Here is a 14,205-nt window from a genome sequence, read left to right as displayed (position 1 = left end):
GATAATACATCGAAGGAGATGGGTATGAGACCCATATGAGTTATACCATAGTGGTAACCCAATCTATATGATCGGAGATCCTGTGAATTAGGACCTGAGAAGAACAAGCTATTAGTTAACTAAAGGAGAGTACCACATAACCCACTCGAGTGAAGATGCAATACTCTCTAAATCTGTAAGACAGGTTGGCTATTGCCTTAATGTGTTTTATTGGCTTTAATTAGCAAAGATGCTTTTTCCTACATGGCATTCTTAAAAGAACACACCTATATGAGTCTAACTATTGGTCATAATATATGAGATTTGGGTGATTTCTTATAAACTCATAAAGAGACTATAGTGCGACATATATGCTCCACCTGAGGGGCAGCCAAGTATCAGTTATAACTTTAAGTAAAACTTGTTTGTACAAAACTTGCAATTCAAGACATAGTTCATTGTCCAAGTTGTGAATAAGTGTAGCTTAATATTGTAGGTGGATGTTCAACCCTAACATGCCTCATCAAAGCATTGGTATATCAAACAGTATTGAGAAAAGTCAAATCTCCGTGGGACTTTGAGATCTGGTGAGGGATTATTAGAATAAAAAGGCAAAGCAATATATTTAAGAAAATTCCAAATAAATCTCAAAGGCCCAACAAGTGAAGGTATGTGTGTACCTTTTAGTCTCATTTTGCTAGTGGAGGTGGAGGGAGACGAACTTAAAAGAAATTATCTTCTATACCTACTTAGCATGTATGGATGAGAGGACTAGGAGAACGCATGCGCTCCCTCACCATGCCTCGCGTCAACGAATGGGAGAGCAGGTCTTCGGAACCCGTCGCTCTTGGGATCTTGCACCAGGACATGACGAATAAGGTTTGTGGGTAGCGCTTGTCGTGGCTGCTCATGATCTGCTTCCTTTACATCATCGTGATCTGCTTCATCTATTTCATCTTCGTCATCGTCTACTTCATCTTCGGCATCATCTACTGCATCAACATCACGAGGGCCTTTGCATCTCATGTTGCCATCAAGTACGTAGACTGCGATCTATTATATACCTTGTCGGAGCTTGTTAAAAGCTTGTCAGGGCTTGTAGATACCTTATTGGGCTTGTCAGATCTTGTTGGAAAGCTAGTCAGATCTAGTCGGGGCTATTTGTTTGCATCTATTCCTATTCATGTTGTATTTAGGAATTGAATTAAATCAAATATGAAAGTCCTATTTTTCTAACAATTCAAAAATATTATTGTAGGCACTTTGATTTAATGATGGCTGGTTTTGCCGATGCATTGAGGCCAGACCAGTTTACCGAAGTGAACTTTAAGAGATGGCAAGTCAATGCCACTCAGTGGCTTACGGCTATGAACTGCTACTGGGTTGCGTATGTCAAGCCTGAAGGAACTCTTTACTCTGATGAGGAGAAGAAGTTCTAGAAAGCCAACATGCTCTTTGTAGGATGTGTTCTTAGCACTCTTACTGACCATCTCTATTTTGTGTACATGCATGTAAATGACACAAAGGAATTATGGGATGTATTGAATGCAAAATTTGGTGCATCAGATGCAGACAATGAATTGTATATCATGGAGCAGTATCATGACTACAAGATGGCCGATAATAGATCGGTAGTCGAGCATGCTCATAAGATTTAGTGCATTGTAAAGGAACTTGAACTCCTAAAGTGTGTATTACCTAATAGGTTTGTGGCTGACGACATCATTGCCAAATCTCCTCCATTGTGGAGGAGTGTTTCTAGTGCTCTAAAACACAAGAGACAAGAAATCTCAGTTGAGAGTTTGATCGCGTCTATTGATGTTGAGGAGAAAGCTTGAGCCAAGGATGTGCATAATAAAGGAGGCAATGAACAATATAGCACAAATGTGGTGCAACAGTTATCTAACAACAAGTTCAAAGGGAAAAATAAAAAGGCCAAACAAACCACCAACTTCAGGAAGAAGAAGATGAACAAATATGATAAACCTTGTTTCGTGTGCGAGGAGCATGGCTATTGTGCTAAAGATTGCCGATACCACGAAGGGAAGAAGGTTAATCAAGGAAAGAATACCAAGTCTGTCAATGTAACCATTGGTAACACTGGAGATGGAGCTTATGGGATAGCATTTTACCTCCATACACTTCACAATACTAGGTACCCATTGGTACTGGAGGGTTATAGTAATTCAAACTAGATATATGATATTGATGAGATTAAGACCTTGATGAGATCAAGGCCACACGTAGATATGTGTTCACTTTTAGCTGTGCTACAGTTTCATGGAGATCTTGCAAACAGACTATATTGACGAGGTCAACCATGAAAGCAGAACTCACAGTGTTAGACACATCCACTGTTGAGGCACAATGACTACGTGAGCTCTTTATGGATTTGCCAGTGGTTGAAAAACCAATACTAGCTGTCCTTATGAACTTTGATAATAAAACAGTAATTGTCAAAGTGAAAAGTTCTAATGACATCATGAAATCATCAAGATATGTAAAGAAATGATTGAAATCTGTTAGAAAACTGAGAAACACTGGAGTGATAGCGTTGGATTATATCCAAACGGCTCAAAACTTGGCAAATCAATTTACAAAGGAACTATCATTAAATGTGATAGATAATGAATCTAAGGAGGGGGGGGGGTATGAAACCTATATAAGTTATACTATAGTGGTAACCCAACCTATGTGATCGGGAAGAACAAACTATTAGTTAACTGAAGAAGAGTACCACATAACCCACTTGAGTGAAGATGCACTACTCTCAAAATCTATAATGTAGGTTGGCTGTTACATTAATGTGTTATGTTGGCTTTAATTAGTGAAGATGATATCCTACAATACATTCTTAAAAGAACACACTTATATGAGTCTAACTATTGATCGTAGTCTATGAGACTTGGGTGATCTCTAATAAACTCATGAAGAGACCAAGGATTATGACTTATATGCTCCACCCGAGAGGTAGCCTACTAGTAACCAAGTATAAGTTTTGACTTTAAGTGAAACTTGTTTGCACAAAACTTGCAATCCAAGTCATATTTTATTGTTCAAGTTGTGAATTAGTGTAACTTAATGTTCTTAGTTGATGTTCAGCCCTAACATGCCTCCATCAAAATATTGGTATATCAAACAATATTGAGAAAAGTCAAATCTCCATGGGTCTTTGAGATCTGGTGAGGGGTTGTTAGAATATATGAGCTTACCCCAATATATTTAAGAAAATTCCAAATAAATATCAAATGACTAACAAATGGAGGTGGGTGTGTACCTTTTAGTCCTAAATTTCTAGTGGAGATGGAGGGAGATAAACTTAAAATGAATTCTCTCATTCACCCACTTAGCATATGTGGATAAGTGGACTAGAAAACACACGTGTGCGCTCGTTCGCCTCACCTCGCCGAGTCGGGTCGTGGCCAGGGCGGGGGTGGAGAGGGTGGGAACACGTCACCTGTGAATAGTCCACTGAAACCAGGTCCAGGTGCGGCATCCTTTTGCAGTTTTATTCTTTTTGTTGTGTGGGCAACAAGATAAATATATGAACATCATTTTGGTTAAGAATCCTATCGTGGCACGTAATAGAGTCCGATCGTGACACGTTTTAACCGCACAATTCTCCCTCTCTCTCTCTATATATATATGTCAGCCATCGTCACAAAGTATACACATAATTAGAGTTTTGCCTATTATCTCTCTGCTACGTTATCGCACGTAGTCTACTCCATTCCACTATGCTAGCGTGAACCAACAAACGGTAGAGCAGATCTCTGAAATCCATTGCTATTAGGATCCTACACTAGGAGAGGGCGAATAAGATTTTTGGAAGCATTTGTTGCGATTGCTCACGATATGCTTCCTCTACATCATCGCAATCTGCTTCATCTTCGTCATCGTCTACTGCATCGACATCACAAGGGCCTCTGCATCTCAAGCTGTCGTTGGGTACATACAATGCGATCTATTATACACATTATCATAGATTGTTGGGGCTTGTAGATACCTTAGTGGGCTTGTCGGAATCATTATTGAAAAGCTAGTCAGGGCTCATTGGAGCTAGTCGGGAAACTAGTAGGGGTTGGTTGTTTGTATATATTCCTGTTCATGTTATATTTAAAAATTAAATTTAGTTAAATATGAAAATGCTATTTTCCCAACATTACTACTAGAAGCTATCCAAACTCCAAACTGGAGAACAACTCTGAATCCCTTCCTCATCGATTGCCACTTCGATAAGAAATAATAATTTACAGAGAAAATCCCTGGAGCTGGTCTTGCTGTAGCTTCTCAGCAAGGAGGAGCCGCAGAGCCACTGTAATTTTACAATGAACTTTTCAAGGTGAAAAACACTACGTGAAAAAAACACATTACTGATAGGTAATAATCGTTATTAGTGACGGGTAACACATCTGTCATCTCGAACGTGTCACGGATTCTGATTTTGACTGTACGGATGTCTACATAAAAAATTACTTCCGTTTCTCCCTGATTATGTGAGGTTCGACAATTTTTTTAGGCCAAATTCGGCATAAAAGATTAAGTTCTCGCCCCTTGAAGTTCCTGCACCATTTTCGAAATATGCGTTTGTGTCCATAGCCACCACCCCTTACATTAAACTTGAACAGAAATGTACTATGGTTCCTATTTTAATGCTACTGAGGTGATAAAAAATAAGAGAGAAATAAAAGAAAAAATAGAAAATATTCTGTTTTGGTTCTCTCTTCTCAGTTGCACATTCAATTTGACATTAACATCAAGGTTTCGGTTTTTTTACATCAACTCGAGCTTGCAGATGCATTTAACTGTAATAGATGGATACCATTGGTGATTATAAAAACATATTTATGGTGATGACTCAACTACCGTATCCATAGTATACATGCATTTCTTCCAAGTCTACGAAACCGATATAATATCAATTACTATGAAACCAATATATTACTAAAAGATATGTGAAGTAGAAGCCAATTGATAACATCTTTTAAAAACTAAGTAGTACTGTTGAGGTGAGAAAAATAAAAGAAAAAACTAAAATATTATAAAAAGGTTATAAGTGACAAGTCATAACTTGACCGGTCACTAATAACTGATATAAGACAACCTGTCACTGATGAGTTAGTCATTAATGACGGATCAAAATTTGACCCTTCACTAATGACTGAACTAGGATAGCCCGTTACTGATGAGTCATCATTAGTGACGTGTTACAACTAAGATCCGTCACTACTATCATCAGTGATGGGTTATATTATGACCCGTAACTAATTATATGTCTTTTTTGTCTATTTTTCAAGTAGTGAAACTACCAACAAGGTAAGGGAATACTCTTTCCTTTGCAGCTCGCCTCGAGGGGGTCGACAGTAGATGTAGGTTCTTCAGCCGCTAGTGGCAACATGGAGCGCGTGCACAACGCGCCGGAGCATGAGGAAGCGCATTCGGCGCAGGAAGGGCACGCCGGAGAGCACCTGCTCCACCCGCGGCACCAGCATCGTGTACTCCTCCAGCAGCCCCGCCATGATCACCACCAAAATCATTTGGCCCCCTCTGGTGCGTGGAAGTGGAAAAAGGAATCGTGTGGTGGTGCAGTGGGAGGGAGTAATTCGAGCGGCTAGGCATGCGCACCGTGCGGGTCCTTAAAAGGACTAATGGATTGGGTTGGATTCCGAGGACGGGACAAGAATATATTACATATATTAAAGGGCTAAGATTTGAAGCAATTCCGGGGAACTAGTTACTGTAACTATGGTTCATATGGGTCCCACATATGTGTACATACATATATATATGGATGCGTATGCATATGCGTATGCGTATATGTATACATCTATGTACATGCGTTTATACGTATATATATATACATTTATGTATATATACATATACATATGTGTACTTACACATAATTGTTTTGCAAAATTCCATAAAATAGCGAAAGTAATAATAGTTATATTGATAAATCAGTTGAAATAATCTAAAATACATAAGAAAATATCTAAAACTCAAAAAATATGAAACAAATTTAGTTAGGTTTATATTACTGCCGTCTACATGTTAAAATTATATGTATATATGAAGGTACTATTATTTTTCCCACAATTAAATGAATACGTTAAATATTAACAAATTCATAAATAAATATTAAGATATCAAAAATTAATAAATCTATTTTTAGTCTTTTTTTATCATACTCTATATAATAAAAAATGAATGCGACACGGTAGTCATTTTGGTCGCTTTGGCGTCCGCTAGGCTCGCCCGGTGGTTTGTGGGTCACCGGTTGTACGGCACACGCACGCTAGGACTAGGAGCCAAGGACCCGACCGGTGGAGCGAATATTTCTAGGTTCGCTGCACTGCTAGGACTAAGAGCAGTGTGTAGTCGACATGTTTTCCCCCCCCTCAGTGCTCGAGTTCATGGCAAGTGATATTAGTTGGAACTGAAGCAAGCACTGCTCTAATGTTAGTCCCGACTGTTAGTTGTATTTTTATTTCTGGGCCGTCTCTGCTCAACACTACAACCCATTGTAGCAGTGTGTACTGTGTAATCGACATGTTTTTTTCCCCCTCAGTACCCGAGCTCATGACAAGTGACAGCAGTCGACACAGGATGGCTGCCGGCGTGCCGTGCCTCCCAATCTAGGCGCTGAAGAGAAGAGGGCGATGTGATCGTTGTTGTCCCGTGAACCTGGGCATTGTCTCCAACCGTACGGGCCGGCAAGTGGGGAAAGCTTGGATCGGGGCTGATTGGATACGATCAAACGCAGAAAACTAAGCTGGGCCAAAATCTGGCCCCATTGAGATTTTTTTATATAGATCAGCCCCCATTGAGATTTGACAAACTCCTTGTAGTGCCCTTTCACCGATGGAAGTAGTAGAGTAATCGAGCCTATGACGCAGTCTACGGCCCAATATCTCGTGTAGCTGAGTCGTACATCGTCGAACTGTTCATGACAGCCCACGATAATGTTAGCCCCGATGTTAGTTGTATTTTTATTTCTGGGCCGTCTCTGCTCAACACTATAGCCCCGATGTTAGTTGTATTTTAATATTACATGTCTGTTTGAAAAATAATAAGGTCTACCCTACCGTAGCCCGTTTAACGAGCGAGAACAAAGTCTCACCCGTTGAACGAGCAAGTCTTTGTAGGCTCTGGCTGCCAACGAATTTAATAACCGGATAGAGGAAGATCTAGTCCGTTCAGTGGACGAGAACTTGATCTTGCGTGTTGAACGAGCGAGACCTTCGTGGCTACAACACCGCGCAGGCGCATCCAAAAGGTATCATCTGTTCAGCCGATGAGATCTTTTGGGTATTTAGGCCTGTACGGTCGGCCCTGCCAATGTCAGCATCTCATTTCATTCCCATTCAACCGTGGGGAGAGGAGAGGGGAGGGGGAGGGAGATTTGTACGGCGAAGCCCTACTGGAAAAAAGAGGTAGATTTTTTTCATGTTTTTCTTAACAAACCCGATAAGATAACAACTAGTTCTAGGTTTTGATATAGGTTAGATGTTAGATCTTGATTTTGTTTTACAAACCTAGTAGGATAGCCACTAGACGTATGCTAAAATATAGATCTAGTTTTAGAATTATGGTTAGATATTATTCAGCAATTATATCATCTTTTTACTTATATTTTAGCAAGTAGATGTTGTGCACAGAGGTTGGTCTCCTATGTTGCTTGTGTAATGAAAGAATAAGTAGACAGCTGGGGAGATGCAGGGTGGAGGGTATGTGGAGGAGGAGGGTGATGAGGAAGAATATGATAAAAATATCGATCCGGATGGTGCACATTCATCGGATTATCCGACTGAACCGACCGGTGAGGCGGACGCGAGGGAATGAATCTCTTCTCTAATTGAATAGATGGAGTGGGGTGATCTTTAGGCTGATGAAACTCCTGAGTATGACATCTCAGATGATGAGGACGATGCTCTAGTTCCTACAGACTGGAACAATCCAAACTTCAACAACCTTGTGGTGAATGAGGGGATCAAGTGATCCGGGAGTATACACAGAATGAGGTGACCCAAGATGCTAGGTATCCTACCAGTCAGGGCATAAAGGAAGTTATGACTCAATGGGTGATCTTGTTTCAATGGCAGTTTTATGTTGTCAAGTCAAGCAAGAAGGATTATGATGTGAAGTGCATGAATGAGAGTTGCCCGTGGCGGGTACACGGCTTCAAGAGGAAGTAGGTTGACTATTGGGAGGTGTCGATTGTGGTCGACCACGCTTGCATGATGGATGAACATCACCTCAGCCACATGAACATCACCTCAGCCTTTATCAGCAATGTGATGTACGCCTAGATTGTGAACAATATGAACTACGAACTAGGGTCTATAATAAGGCAAATTGATGAAGAGTATAAGTACACTATCAGCTACAACAAGGTATGGAGGGAGAAGAGGAAGACAATTGAGATGAGATTCAGGACCTACGAAACGTCATATGACAATCTACCACATTTGCTACAAACCATTGCTCGAAGTAACCCAGGGACGTATTATGATATTGATAAGTACATATTGCTGCCCAAACCTAGCAAGTACGTCCTGAAGCGATGTTTCTTCACAATAGGGACATGTATCGAAGCTTTCAAGCATTGTTGACCTATCCTGTGCATCGACGACACTTTCCTTACTAGCAAGTTCACGAGACATGTCCTGACTGCTATTGGGGTTGATGAGAAAATCAAGTTCTACCGTTAGCCTTTGCATTTTTGGAGAGTGAGAACATCAACAGTTGGTATTGGTTCATGTACCGTGTGAGGATGATAATTGTTGGTGTTCGATCGAACATGTGCATTATACATGACCAGCGTGTAGGGATGCTCAAGGCAATTGCGGATTTGCAAAATGGAATGAACGATGGCTTGATTAGACCTATGTGGCCAGATCTGCAGAGTAGATGGTGCATGTGCAAACTTCTTTCGGCAATTCAAGACCAATAACCTCATGAACATGTTCAAGAGATTGTGCAGTCAGAATCAGCAGTGAAAGTCCGATACTCTTTAGAAGACACTAGATGAGCTAACGAAGAAGCAAATACAGGAGCATGCAGGGAGGCCCGTGACAGGACCGGAGGATGTACCAGTACCTCTTGAGTCCCTGCCAAATGATAATGAAGCTGGCATCACGCGAAGGAGCGGGTCATCTACCAAGTCATTTAGTGAATGGATTGAGAATGAGTCCAAGGAGAAGTGAGCTCTTCTCTACGACACAAATAAGGCTAGGTACAATATTATGACTATAAATTTAGCAAAGATTTACAACTGGGTGATGAAAGGTGTGAGGGGGTTACCGCTAGTGGGGATTGTAAAGTTCATACTTTAAGGGATATGCAAGTATTTCAGAGACCGCTATGCAATAATGCATATGACACTGAATAATGCTAGTATGATTTATGGGACAAAGATGACTAAGTGCATGGAAGACAAGGTAGAGAAGGCAAAGATGCATTGGGTGAAAATTATGGGAACTGCACAACACATATATGAAATTCGATGCAGGGACAAAGGAATGAGAGAGGGCAAGTGTGAGAGAGTTATCCACGAGTGCACCATCTTCGATGACAGGTACGTTTGCACCTGCTACAAGCTAATGCTACTGCATAAGCCATACTCCCATGTGATTACCGCGTGTACTGTGATGAGGATGAGGACTTGGAGGTACGTCTCCAACTACTTCAAGAAGGAAGCTTTGTTCGATACTTGGAATCATGAGGTCTATGGTTTCAGGATTTATGGTTCTTTCACGAAGGAACCCGGGTCCGATGCTGTGTTCATACCTGATATCGACAAGATGAAGCAGAAGAAGGGGTAGCGCAGGACTATGAGGCTCCGTAATGACATGGATGAAATAGAAATTGGACGTCACGTGAAATGGTGTAGCAAGTGCAACGGAATATGTCACACTTACAAGAAATGTACTGTTAGTGTCCCAAATGTGAACCCCACGGAAGCAGGTCCTTCCGGGTCTACTGCAGATGGGAAACGTCCTTGTAGTCATCGATCGTTGGCTTCGTCAGGTCATTGAGATTGATTAATATTGTAATTTGTGGTGTGATGGATATTCATGTGCACACCATTGTACATACTGTATTAGTACCGAGAGGTCATAATGTGTGAGGTTTTAATGTGTTATGTTATGATTTGTTCACATATTTGTGTACGATTTGAACAATCTATTATATCATATTATATGTTGGACGCTTACTTGTTCAGTTTTGACAAATAAAGACCAGCCTAGACCAGTTTAGACCAGGTCCATACCGGTTGATACTTCTTACGCTTTGTTTGTTTTGCATATAAAAATGTAAATAACTTGTGAACATGCAAGTATGACGCAGCTGGAGCTTCTCGACCCCCAGATCAACGTCACGCACCATTCGTACCGTATCGTGGTGTAGGCTAAGGACCTCCCGGTACTTCGACCTCGTGTGTCGGATGAGCTTATGAGGATTGACGAGCGCTGGATCCTGAGTTTTGTTAATTTTGAATTTACAGTTTCATACGGATTTAGACACGATATTGGTCGCTAACTGTAGTATGTTTGCAGGTTGCATGCTACTGGCCTACTTCCGTTGTGTTGCTTCTGGAGGTGGACGCGTTGGCGGGGGCCTTGAAGGTGGCGATGCGGTTCAGCTATAATAGGGCCCTCCTCACGGCCCTTGTCGACAGGTGGCGTCTTGAGACGCACACATTCCATCTCCCGTGAGACGAGATGGCACCCACGCTCTAGGACGTCTCGCTCCCGATGGGCTTACCTTGCGCGAGTGCACTATTGGGGCTAGGGACGTGGGCGTGGGCTAGCGGGATGAGATGCTGGGCCGCTTCTCCATCATTGAACAGAGGGACGGCGTAGCCCCGTTTAGGCCTTTTCCAGTGACCGAGAAGCATGGTCCGACGAAGACCTTTCTCGTGTCAGTTTGTGGTATGTATGTCTTTTAATGGTTTGGCATCTCCTTTATGTTATTAACAGATGCAGATATTTGTACTTCTTCCTTATTTGATAGGTGAACACCATCCACCCACTGGCAGGCGATGAGGACATCTCCTGACACCTGGAGGCGTAACTCCTGTGGTTGTTCGGAAGGGTCATGTTCACCGAGACCCATGGCAACACGGTCTCGAGGAGCATGATTCCCTATGCTAGAGAGGTTGCGGACGTCGACCCGGCGAAGGTCCCGTTGTACAACTGTGCTGGCTGCGATGTATCATGGCCCGTGCGATAGGTGCACGAAGACCGACGACAATGCGATCCTCATCGGGTGTCCTCTGCTTCTTCAGATGTGGTCGTACGAGCACATAGCCATCAATAGGCCCGTTGTGGACCTTAGCATATACCAGTATGCTGCGAACGGCATCGACGGCCCCATCATGGGGTCCTTGTGGTGTAGACGTAGGGTAAGTGCTATGCTATTTGTGTACGTTTATGCTGATTACTTCATTTTATTCTCTAACTTAGTTTAGTTGCACAACCGAGTTGGTCTAGCGTGCAGACACACTGTGAGTACCTGAACTTCATTCGCCAGGTCGATGAGCTGACAGTGGACTGTGTGCGCTGATGGCGTACACGGAGGTCGAGGTACTTCGACACGCTCTGCTTGGACTTTCGATGCTCTGCGTATGTGACTGGGAGTAATGGCTCACAACTCACGCCCTCGTCTTCGACGCGCTCCGCTTGGACATATTGTAGTGTGGCTTGGCTCCAACTTCGGTCTTGCTCTACTCTAAAACATAACCTTGAAGATCCACTGCCTTTGTAGCCATACCAACGCTAGAATACATGTCAATCATCACATTCCATCACATTCGCGTGGGGGTACTTTAATGGCATTTGCGGTTAATTTTGTTCGAATTCCTTGTCCACTCTCATATTTCTAGCCCCCACAATCCACAAAAAGCATCCTTTTTCTTTATTATAGGTTTTGCCATAATTTAACATCTGATTATGGATTGTGTATTATGGAATCCGCATGTTTGTTTTTTATTCTAGGTTTTAAAAGCTTGAATCAACTATCATAATAAAAAACAAATAAGCCTTAGTCTTCAAAATTGTTTCGAGTCTGCATTGTAGTGCCACAAAATAATTTGCATATTGCGCAAAAACTACCATATTTGGCAACAACATAATCCAAGAAGGAAAAATATGGAATCCACGATATAATCTATGTATGCCAAAAAAGGGGCAGGCAGGCAAAAGCAAGAAAGCAAGCAAGCAAGCAGGCGTATGCTCCCATGCTTATTTATACGTTACGAATACGTACTCCGTATGCAACCCCACTTGCTAGGCTACCGGTATGTGGATATTCTCGTTCCACGACAAGCCGATGGGCCAGGCGGACGGGGGCCGGTCCAGAGACATGCATCTGGCGGCGATTAGGGCGTCGTTGTCACGGACGGGGATATCCTCCACCCACGGGAGCACATGCGTCGAGGTGTCCGTGGGGAGACGCCGCGCGAGACGGAGATGGGGAGAGGGATAAGGGTTGGGTCGCGTCATCTTTTTCTTTTTTAGGGATAGGAAAATCTCGCCTCGCGCGAAAGCGACGTGACGAGGGGAGCTCAACGGTTTGGAGCAGGGCCATGGAGCAGTGCGCCAGTGCCGCATGCGGTGGCGAAGAACGGGCGGCCGGCCGCGCGGGACCTTCGTCCCCGGCTGGCATGCGGTACAGCGGGAGAAGGAATTTGTTCGGGGTCTCCCGCCTCGATCTCCAGCTCCCAGGCGTCTCATGCAATAATACGGGCGGGAGAGTCCTCGGCCGGCCAGAACGATCATTCGATCGGTTTGCTTTATTCTTCTCTCTTTCTCTCTGCCCTGTTGTAATGCTACACAAAGCCCAGACAATATAAATCTCCCTTTTTCTCTCAAGACAAAAGACCCCCTTCACTCCTTGCATGAAGGAGTTTACTGTCTGAGAGTGACTGAATGCACTTGTTGGGTTGTGGTTGGATGGTTCCATCTCTCACATGCACGCGCCAATTAACCTCGCAGGGGGTGAAATGTTGAATTCATTGGTGCGCCAGCTGCAAAAAGCAATTGGTCTATACTATGCCACCTTTGGCTGTCATTTCTTGGTTCTCAAAAGATTATTTACATTAGGGTTGGAAAGTAGAATTCTAATATTACTACTACAAAATATGCCTTATATACCGGTTCATCACTGTCAGTTCAGATAGAACCGACAGTAATAATAGTATCACTGCTGGTTTGTAAGAAAAAGGACATCACTGCCGGTTGAAAATTTCAATCGGCAGTGATATTTAAATATCGCTCCCGGTTCATGTTTTCAACGGCTGTGAATGTAAGTTAGATCCGAATTTTTTTATCCAATTCGCCTCACCTCGCGTGGGTCATCCTCGTGAACCTTATCTCTTCACACACAACGCTCAACCTCTCATTTCTCTATCTCTTCACATCTCTCTCAATCTCTCCTCTCGTCCTCGTCCTACTACCTCACCTCCGATGGCTGCCCCATTGCCGGCCTCCTTGCCCGTGTCCTCTCTCCCATTGTCCACCTCCGCATCCACGCGCTCCGCGACAGTGGCAGGGCCACGTGCACCGAGTCCCGCGACTGCTACCTCTCCACGTCCGGTTTGTCTCTCTCGCTCTCATTTCTCGATCTCTTCTCTCTCTCAATCTCTCATATTTCTCTCATCTATCCTCCGATCTAGATCTGGGAGGAGGAGGAGGCGGCATGGGGAGGTGGGCATGAAGGGATGGGGTGCCATGGGGAGGCAGATTGGAGGGGGCCACTCTGCGCTGGCCTCGGTCATCGCCATGGTCTCTATGCTGCTCCGGGCGACGTCAAGATTGAGGTTTGGCGAGCTGCTCCGGGCGACGTCAAGATTGAGGTTTGGCGAGCTGCTCCGGGCGACGCGGCAGCACCTCAAGAACATTTGATTTTTTCTCTATGGATGCATGTGAATCTCTTTGTGGATGTGAATGTCTTTGTGGATGTGAATGTTTGAATCTCTCTATGGATGTGAATCTCTCTGTGGATATGAATGTTTGAATCTCTCTGTGGATGTGAATCTCTCCGGCGGCGGTGGTGGCGTAGTGGTGGTCGCCGAATGAGCGGCGGAGTGGGCACCGGGATGAGCGGATGCAGTGTTTTTTTTCTTTTTTTTTGTTTCCAAAAAATAGCATTACTGCCGGTCGATAACTGTTGGTAGTGATAGCAAATTGACTATCATTGCCGCTTGGGTACTACCGGTTCCAA

The 14,205-nt window shown here is 43.3% G+C and overlaps 1 long non-coding RNA gene across 1 annotated transcript; it reads left to right on the top strand.

Annotated features, from left to right (window-relative positions):
* Positions 1-13,389: 13,389 nt before the first annotated feature.
* LOC133917662 (uncharacterized) lies at positions 13,390-13,985 on the top strand. The gene is made up of 3 exons (XR_009909706.1): positions 13,390-13,577; positions 13,658-13,801; positions 13,838-13,985. It is a non-coding gene; the product is annotated as an uncharacterized LOC133917662 (long non-coding RNA).
* Positions 13,986-14,205: the final 220 nt, after the last annotated feature.

The sequence above is a fragment of the Phragmites australis genome, chromosome 5 (assembly GCF_958298935.1).
Source record: "Phragmites australis chromosome 5, lpPhrAust1.1, whole genome shotgun sequence".
NCBI lineage: Eukaryota > Viridiplantae > Streptophyta > Magnoliopsida > Poales > Poaceae > Phragmites > Phragmites australis.
The sequence above is the reverse complement of the archived record's forward strand: the minus strand, read 5'-3'. Positions and strand labels throughout refer to the sequence as shown.